The sequence below is a fragment of the Dama dama genome, chromosome X (genome assembly GCF_033118175.1).
Source record: "Dama dama isolate Ldn47 chromosome X, ASM3311817v1, whole genome shotgun sequence".
NCBI classification, from domain to species: Eukaryota; Metazoa; Chordata; class Mammalia; order Artiodactyla; family Cervidae; genus Dama; species Dama dama.
The window spans coordinates 38,028,752-38,038,005 of record NC_083714.1 but is presented as its reverse complement, the minus strand read 5'-3'; the positions used below and the strand labels follow the sequence as shown (position 1 = coordinate 38,038,005).

At 45.7% G+C, this 9,254-nt stretch overlaps 1 pseudogene; it reads right to left on the bottom strand.

The window, feature by feature from the left end:
• Nucleotides 1-355: 355 nt before the first annotated feature.
• LOC133053023 (exosome complex component MTR3-like) lies at nucleotides 356-1,198 on the bottom strand (annotated as a pseudogene).
• Between the last annotated feature and the right edge of the window lie 8,056 nt (nucleotides 1,199-9,254).

Sequence of the window (9,254 nt, the reverse complement as noted above, 5' to 3'; positions counted from 1 at the left end):
GAACACACTCCCCAGCTCGGAAGAGACTTACTCATTAAAGTCGGTACCAAAAACGACAGAAGAATGTTTCCGATTATAAGCGCTTTTGTTTGGGCTCAGATGTACGTGGAAGGCACAGCCCCCTTGTCCCCGCTCTCAAAAGCAGCCCAGTTATTCAGGAGAGAGTCCCCGGCTGGCCTGCCGAGGGTCCATCCCTTGCAGGACAACAGCTCCAGGTTTCCCGATGAGTCCAGCGGAAGTCCTTTCCAACTTAGGAGTCAAGATGCACTGGCAGGTTCCTTCAACTGGGTCGTGGCTGGGAGTCAACTCAATTAGAAAGGTTTTTTTTTGTTTTTTTTTTTTTTAACGAAGCAGTTGGAAAGAATCGCTCCAACACGTCTATTCTGAGCACGCCTCGGCAGACCCTCTCCGGTGCTCCCAGGTCTCAGCTGCAGTTCGGCGCACGCAGTCTGCAGGCCGACGATGCGGGTCCTTGTGGCGGCAGCGGCGGCTCGGTCCTCGGCGTCCGTCGTTGCTCGGGTCTCGGGCTCGGAGGGGCGCGGCGGCACTCCTCCGGCGGGCGGCCCGCACCAAGCACTGCTGGAGAACGGGGTAGAGGCGCTGGCAGCCCTCGAACTCCAGGGGCACGGCCTCCACCCAGCTCTCGGTCGGGCCGCCCTCCCCGCTGCCCAGCAGCCCGGCCACCTGCTTGAGCACCGGCATGAGCGCCACGCTGAGGCCGGCGGCGGCGCGCTCCTCCTCCAGCAGCGTGGGGTCCAGCAGCCAGGCGGGCGCGGGCCCCGGCGCGCGGCTCAGGCCGCAGCCCACCACCAGGTCGTACATCTCGACGCCCGCGGCGGCCAGGGCGAGCGCGGCGGCAGTGAGCGGGGCGGCCAGCGCCGAGCCGCCGTCCCCCAGCAGCAGCGCCCACACCTCGAGCTGCGCGCGCGGGTAGCGGCCCAGGCGCACGGCCGGCTCGAGCGACTCCTGCGGCGCCCGCGCAGCTCGCGCTCCTCGCCGACTTGGCGCACAGCACCTTGGGGCCGCCTGCCTCCAAGCAGGCCGAACCCTTCGCCTGGCTCAGCAGTCCGGCGCGCGCGTACACCGGCCGCAGCCGCGCCGGGTCGCGAGGGGCCGGCGCCTCGCCCTCGCCGGCCGCGTACAGCTGCGGCGGCTGCGACTCCTCGGGCACGCGGATGCGGCGGTGGTCCGCGGGCATGGCGGGGCAGCTGCCGGCCGGCTCCGCGCGTCAGCCCCACCGTGCGCTGGCGCTTCCGCCCGCCAGCCTGGCCAGCCGCGCGAGGGTGCGCGGGACAGCGGCTGGCCGCTCAGCTTTCTTTTTTTTTTTTTGAAGGTTGTACAGACTAATAGTTTTATTACTATTTTTGTATTTTTTATTTATTTTTATTAGTTGGAGGCTCATTACTTTACTATATTGCAGTGGTTTTTGTCATACATTGACATGCATCAGCCATGGATTTACACGTATTCCCCATCCCGATCCCCCCTCCCACCTCCCTCTCCACCCGATTCCTCTGGGTCTTCCCAGTGCACCAGGCCCAAGCACTTGTCTCATGCATCCAGCCTGGGCTGGTGATCTGTTTCACCCTAGATAATATACATGTTTCGATACTGTTCTCTCGAAACATCCCACCCTCGCCTTCTCCCACAGAGTCCAAGATAGTCCAACTCTCACATCCGTGCATGACCACTGGAAAAACCATAGCCTTGACTAGACGGACCTTTGTTGACAAAGTAATGTCTCTGCTTCTTAATATGCTGTCTAGTTTGGTCTTAACTTCCCTTCCAAGGAGTAAGCGTCTTTTAATTTCATGGCTGCAATCACCATCTGCGGTGATTTTGGAGCCCCCCAAAATAAAGTCTGACACTGTTTCCATTGTCTCCCCATCTATTTCCCATGAAGTGATGGGACCGGATGCCATGATCTTAGTGTTCTGAATGGTGACCTTTAAGCCAACTTTTTCACTCTCCTCTTTCACTTTCATCAAGAGGCTCTTTAGTTCTTCACTTTCTGCCACAAGGGTGGTGTCATCTGCATATCTGAGGTGATTGATATTTCTCCCAGCAATCTTGTTTCCAGCTTGTGCTTCCTCCAGCCCAGCATTGCTCATGATGTACACTGCATGTAACATGACGTACTCCTTTAACTATTTGGAACCAGTCTGTTGTTCCATGTCCAGGTCTAACCGTTGCTTCCTGACCTGCATACAGGTTTATTGAGAGGCAGGTCAGGTGGTCTGGTATTCCCATCTCCTTCAGAATTTTGTACAGGTTATTGTGATCCACACAGTCAACGGCTTTGGCATAGTCAATAAAGCAGAAATAGAAGTTTTTCTGAAACTCTCTTGCTTTTTTGATGATCCAGGAGATGGTGGCAGTTTGATCTCTGGTTCCTCTGCCTTTTCTAAAACCAGCTTGAACATCTGGAAGTTCACGGTTCATGTAGTGCTGAAGCCTGGCTTGGGGAATTTTGAGCATTACTTTACTAGCGTGTGAGATGAGGGCAACTGTGCGGTCGTTTGAGCATTCTTTGGCATTGCCTTTCTTTGGGATTGAAATGAAAACTGAACTTTTCTAGTCCTGTGGCCACTGCCGAGTTTTCCAAATTTACTGGCATATTGCATGCAGCACTTACACAGCATCATCTATTAGGATTTGATATAGTTCAACTGAAATTCCATCACCTCCACTAGCTTTGTTTGTAGTGATGCTTCCTAAGGCCCACTTGACTTCACATTCCAGGATGTCTGGCTCTAGGTGAGTGTGAGTGATCACACCATCATGATTATCTGGGTCGTGAAGATCTTTTTTGTACAGTTCTTCTGTGTATTCTTGCCACCTCTTCTTTATTTATTTATTTTATTTTTATTATTTTTATTTATTTACATTAGTTGAAGGATATTTCCTTTACAATATTGTAGTGGTTTTTGCCATACATTGATATGAATCAGCCATGGATTTACATGTGTGCCCCATCCTGAATCCCCCTCCCACCTCCCTCCCTATCCCATCCCTCTGGGTCATCCCAGTGCACCAGCCCGGAGCAGTTGTCTCATGCATCAAACCTGGACTGGTGATCTGTTTCAGAATTGATAATATACATGTTTCAATGCTGTTCTCTCAGATCATCCACCCTTCGCCTTCTCCCACAGAGTCCAAAAGTCTGTTCTATATATCTGTGTCTCTTTTTCTGTCTTGCATATATGGGTATCGTTACCATCTTTCTAAATTCAGATTGGGAGAAAATAATAGCAAACGAAGCAACAGACAAAGGATTAATCTAAATTCCATATATATGTGTCAGTATACTGGATTGGTGTTTTTCTTTCTGGCTGGCTTCACTCTGTATAATGGGCTCCAGATTCATCCACCTCATTAGAACTGATTCAAATATATTCTTTTTAATGGCTGAGTCATATTCCATTGTGTACATGTACTACAGCTTTCCTATCCATTCGTCTGCTGATGGGCATCTAGGTTGCTTCCATGTCCTGGCTATTATAAACAGTGCTGCGGTGAACATTGGGGTCCATGTGTCACTTTCAGTTCTGGTTTCCTTGGTGTGTATGCCCAGGAGTGGGATTGCTGGGTCATATGGCAGTTCTATTTCCAGGTTTTTAAGGAATCTCCACACTGTTCTCCATAGTAGCTCTACTAGTTTGCATTCCCACCAACAGTGTAAGAGGGTTCCCTTTTCTCCACACCGTCTCCAGCATTTATTGCTTGTAGACTTTTGGATAGCAGCCATTCTGACTGGCGTGTAATGGTACCTCATTGAAGTTTTGATTTGCATTTCTCTTATAATGGGTGAAGTTGAACATCTTTTCATGTGTGTGTTTGCCATCTGTATGTCTTCTTTGGAGAAATGTCTGTTTAGATCTTTGGCCCATTTTTTGATTGGGTCGTTTGTTTTTCTGGAGTTGAGCTGCAGGAGTTGCTTGTATATTTTTGAGATTAATCCTTTGTCTGTTGCTTCATTTGCTATTATTTTCTCCCATTCTGAAGGCTGTCTTTTCACCTTGCTTATAGTTTCCTTTGTTGTGCAAAAGCTTTTAAGTTTCATCAGGTCCCATTTGTTTATTTTTGCTTTTATTTCCAATATTCTGGGAGGTGGGTCATAGAGGATCCTGCTGTGATTTATTTATTAAGAAAGCCAAGGTTGCAGGGATGATATGAGGCTGGGAGTGAGTGGAGGATGTTCCAGAGAGAAATGAGGGCAAATCAGAAGCACTAGCAAATAAGGAAATTATTCGTGCATGGGAGCCAAGCTAAGACCAGGGAAGGAAATTTCTGGCATCTGTTTTTTTAAAAGCACAAATACTTTTACCTGGAATAATAACTACTATTTAGGTAAAAATGAATACCACTTTCCTATTAGTTACTATCTCTTAGATACTGTGCTAGGCTGCTAAATGTTTATTGTTGTTCAGTCACTAAGTCATGTCCGACTCTGGGACCCCATGGACTGCAGCACGCCAGGCTTCCTTGTCCTTCACTATCTCCCGGAGTTTGCTCAAACTAATGTCCATTGAGTCGGTGATGCTATCTAACCATCTCATCCACTGCTGCCCCCTTCTCTTTTTGCCTTCAATCTTTCCCAGCATTAGGGTCTTTTCCAATAAGGAAATGAGAACCCACTCTAGTATTCTTGCCTGGAGAATCCCAGGGACAGAAGAGTCTGGTGGGCTGCCGTCTATGGGGTCGCACAGAGTTGGACATGACTGAAGCGACTTAGCAGCAACAGCAATGAGTTGGCTCTTCCTATCAGGTGGCCACTGTATTGGAGCTTCAGCATCAGTCCTTCCAATGAATAGTCAGGGTTGATTTCCTTTAAGATTGACTGGTTTGATCTCCTTGCAGGAGACTTCCAAGGGACTCACTCCCAAGAGTCTTCCAAGGGACTCTCAAGAGTCTTCTCTAGCACTACAGTTCGAAAGCATCAATTCTTTGGCTCTCAGCCTTCTTTATGGTACAACTCTCACATATGTACATGACTACTGGAAAAACCATGTGAGTCCTAAGTCGCTTCAGTTGTGTTCAACTCTTTGCAACCCTATGGACTGCAGCCTGCCAGGCTCCTCTGTCCATGGGATTCTCCAGGCAGGAATACTGGAGTGGGTTGCTATGTCCTTCTCCAGGGGATCTTCCTGGAAGAACCACAGCTTTGACCATATGGACGTTTGTCAGCAAAGTGATGTCTCTCCTTTTTAATACACTGTCTAGGTTTGTCATAGCTTTCCATACAATGAGCAAGCATCTTTTAATTTCATGGCTGCAGTCACCATCCCCAGTGATTTTGGAACCCCAGAAAATAAAATCTGCCACTGTTTCATTTTTTCCCCCATATATTGGCCATGAAGTGATGGGACCAGATGCCATGATCTTAGTTGTTTTTAATGTTGTATTCTAAGTCAGTCTTTCACTCTCCTCATTCACCTTAATTAAGAGGCTCTTTTGCTCCTCTGCATTTTCTGCCATTAGGGTGGTATCATCTGCATATCTGAGGTTGTTGATATTTCTCCTGGCAATCATGATTCCAGCTTGTGATTCACACAGTCTGGCATTTCACATGATGCTTCCCTGGTAGCTCAGATGGTAAAGAATGCCTGCAATGTGAGGGACCTGGCTTCGACCCCTGGGTCAGGAAGATCCCCTGGAGAAGGGAATGGCAACTCACTCCAATATTCTTGCCTGGAGAATTCCATAGACAGAAAAATCTTGAGGGCTACAGTCCATGGGGCTGCTAAGAGTCAGACACGACTGAGCGAGTTTCATGCACACATATTCTGCATAGATGTTAAATAAGCAGGGTGACAATATACAGCCTTGACGTACTACTTTTCTTATGTGGAACCAGTCCATTGTTCCATGTCCGGTTCTATTACTTCTTGACCTGCATACAGATTTCTCAAGAGGTAGGTCAGGTGGTCTGGTATTCCAATCTCTTTAAGAATTTTCCACAGTTTGTGGTGATCCACACAGTCAAAGGCTTTAGCGTAGTCAATAAAGCACAGTAGATGTTTTTCTGGAACTCTCTTGCTTTTTCTATGATTGAACAGATGTTGGCAATTTGATCTCTGGTTCCTCTGTTTTTCGAAAATCTGAAAGTTCTCAATTCACATACTGTTGAAGCCTGGCTTGGAGAATTTTGAGCATTACTTTGCTAACATGTGAAATGAATGCGACTGTGCAGTAGTTTGAATATCCTTTGGCATTGCCTTTCTTTGAGATTGGAATGAAAACTGATCTTTTCCAGTCCTGTGGCCACTGCTGAGTTTTCCAAATTGGCTGGCATATTGAGTGCAGCACTTTCACAGCATCATCTTTTAGGATTTCACTGGAATTTTATCACCTCCACTAGCTTTGTTCGTAGTGATGCTTTCTAAGGCCCACTTGACTTCACACTCCAGGATGTCTGGCTCTTGGTGAGTGATCACACCATCGTGATTATCTGGGTCATGAAGATCTTTTTTGTATAGTTCTTCTGTGTATTCTTGCCACCTCTTCTTCATATCTTCTGCTTCTGTTAGGTCCATACCGTTTCTGTCTTTTATTTTGCCCATCTTTGCTTGAAATGTTCCCTTGGTGTCTCCAATTTTCTTGAAGAGATTTCTAGTCTTTCCCATTCTATTGTTTTCCTCTGTTCTTTGCTTTGTTCACTTAAGGTTTTCTTATCTCTCTTTGCTCTTCTCTGGAACTCTGCATTCAGTTGGGTATATCTTTCTCTTTCTCCTTTGCCTTTGCTTCTCTTCTTTTCTCAGCTATTTGTAAGGCCTCCTCAGACAACCATTTTATTTGTAAGGCCTCCTCAGACAACCATTTTACTTTGTTGTGTTTTTTTTTCCTTTGGGATAGTTTTGGTCATTGCCTCCTGTACAATGTTGTGAACTTCCATTCACAGTTCTTCAGGTACTCTATCAGCTCAAATCCCTTGAATCTGTTTGTCACTTCCACTGTATAATCATAAAGGACTTGATTTAGGTCATACCTGAATGGTCTAGTGGTTTTTCCTCTTTCTTCAATTTAAGTCTGAATTTGGCAATAAGGAGTTCATGATCTGAGCCACAGTCAGCTCCTGGTCTTATTTTTGCTGACTGTATAGAGTTCCTCCATCTTCGGCTGGGAAGAATATAATCACTCTGATTTTGGTATTAACCATCTAGTGATGTCCATGTGTAGAGTCAGCTCTTGTGTTGTTGGAAGAGGGTGTTTGCTATGACCAATGCGTTCTCTTGGCAAAACTCTGTTAGCATTTGCCCTGCTTCATTTTGTACTCCAAGGCCAAATTTGCTGGTTACTCCAATTTCTCTTGACTTCCTACTTTCGCATTCCAATCCCCTATCATAAAAAGGACATCTTTTTTTGGTGTTAGTTCTAGAAGGTCTTATAGGTCCTTATAGGACCATTCATATTCAGCTTCTTTGGCATTAGTGGTTGGGCCGTAGACTTGGATTACTCTGATGCTGAATGATTTGCCTTGGAAATGAACCAAGATCATTCTGTTGTTTCTGAAGTTGTACCCAAGCACTGCATTTCAGACTTTTGTTGACTATGTGGGCTACTCCATTTCTTCTAAGGGATTATTGCCCACAGTAGTAGATATAATGGTCATCTGAGTTAAATTTGCCTATTCCCATCCATTTTAGTTCACTGATTCCTAAGATGTCAATGTTCACTCATGCCATGTCCTGCTTGACCACATCCAATTTACCCTGATTCATGGATCTAACATTCCAGGTTCCTATGCAATATTGTTCTTGTGTGTGTGTGTGTGTGTGTGTGTGTGTGTGCATGTGTTCTTTTTATTTTTATTTTTTTCCATTTATTTTTATTCACTGGAGGCTAATTACTTTACATGAATCAGCCATGGATTTACATGTGTTCCCCATCCCGATCCCCCCTCTCACCTCCCTCTCCATCCCATCCCTCTGGGTCTTCCCAGTGCACCAGCCCTGAGCACCCGTCTCATGCATCCAACCTGGGCTGGTGATCTGTTTCACCCTTGATAGTATTGTTCTTTATAGCATCAGACTTTACTTCCATCACCAGTCACATCCACAACTGGGTGTTGTTTTTGCTTTGACTCAGCCTCTTTATTCTTTCTGGAGTATTTCTCCACTCTTCCCCAGTAGCATATTGGACACCTACCAACCGGGGGCTCATCTTCTGTTGTCATATCTTTCTGCCTTTTCATACTGTCCATGGGGTTCTCGAGGTAAGAATACTGAAGGAGTTAGCCTTCTCCTCTCCATGGACCGTGTTTGGTCAGAACTCTCCACCATGACCCATCTGTCTGTGGTGGCCCTACTGGCAGGCTCATAGCTTCACTGAGTTACACAAGGCTGTGATCCATGTGATCATTTTGGTTTTCTGTGACTGTGGTTTTTATTCTGGAGGCCATGGGATTGTAATTTTTGCTTCTTCTTTCTGCGCCCTGATGGATGAGGATAAGAGGCTTGTGAAAGCTTCCTGATGGGAGAGACGGAGTCTGAGGAAACCTGGGTCTTGTTCTGGTTACACACATGTATATACATACATGTGGGCTTTCTTGGTGGCTCAGTGGTAAAGAGTCACCTGCAATGTAGGATACACAGGAGATGTGGGTTTGATTCCTGGGTTGGGAAGATCCCCTCAAGAAGAGAATGGCTACCCATCCAATATTATTCCTTGGAAAATTCCAGGGACAGAGGAGCCTGGAGAGCTAGTTCATTGGGTCACAAAGAATCGGACACTACTGATTTTATCTTGTATGGGTTTCCTTGGTGGCTCAGACCATAAAGAATCTGTCTGCAATCCAGGAGACCTGGGTTTGACCTCTTGGTCAGAAAGATCCCATGGAGAATATTCATACACACATATATGTACAAATATATTTTTATGTAGTATTTAAACTCTGAAATCAATACATGGATAAGGATAGGTAGAGAAGAGTCTCAAGGCCTGAGCCCTGAGCACTTAATTATTTAGAAGGGAGGAAGAACCAGAAAGAAGCCCTGTAAAGGAACAGCTAGTTGCTGAAGTATAAATAAATATATGGATGTTTAATACATAAGTATAAATAAATAAATATATGTATAATATACATTTCCCTATATTTAATATCAATATATAACCTAGTATCATGCATAACATATTTAATTTATAACTCTAAAAAGATACACAAGGTAGGTATTATTATCCATTTTTAACAGTTGAAGAAAATAAAATCCAGAGAGATTGAGTAATTTTCCCAAGCTTACAGTATATAGTTAGGC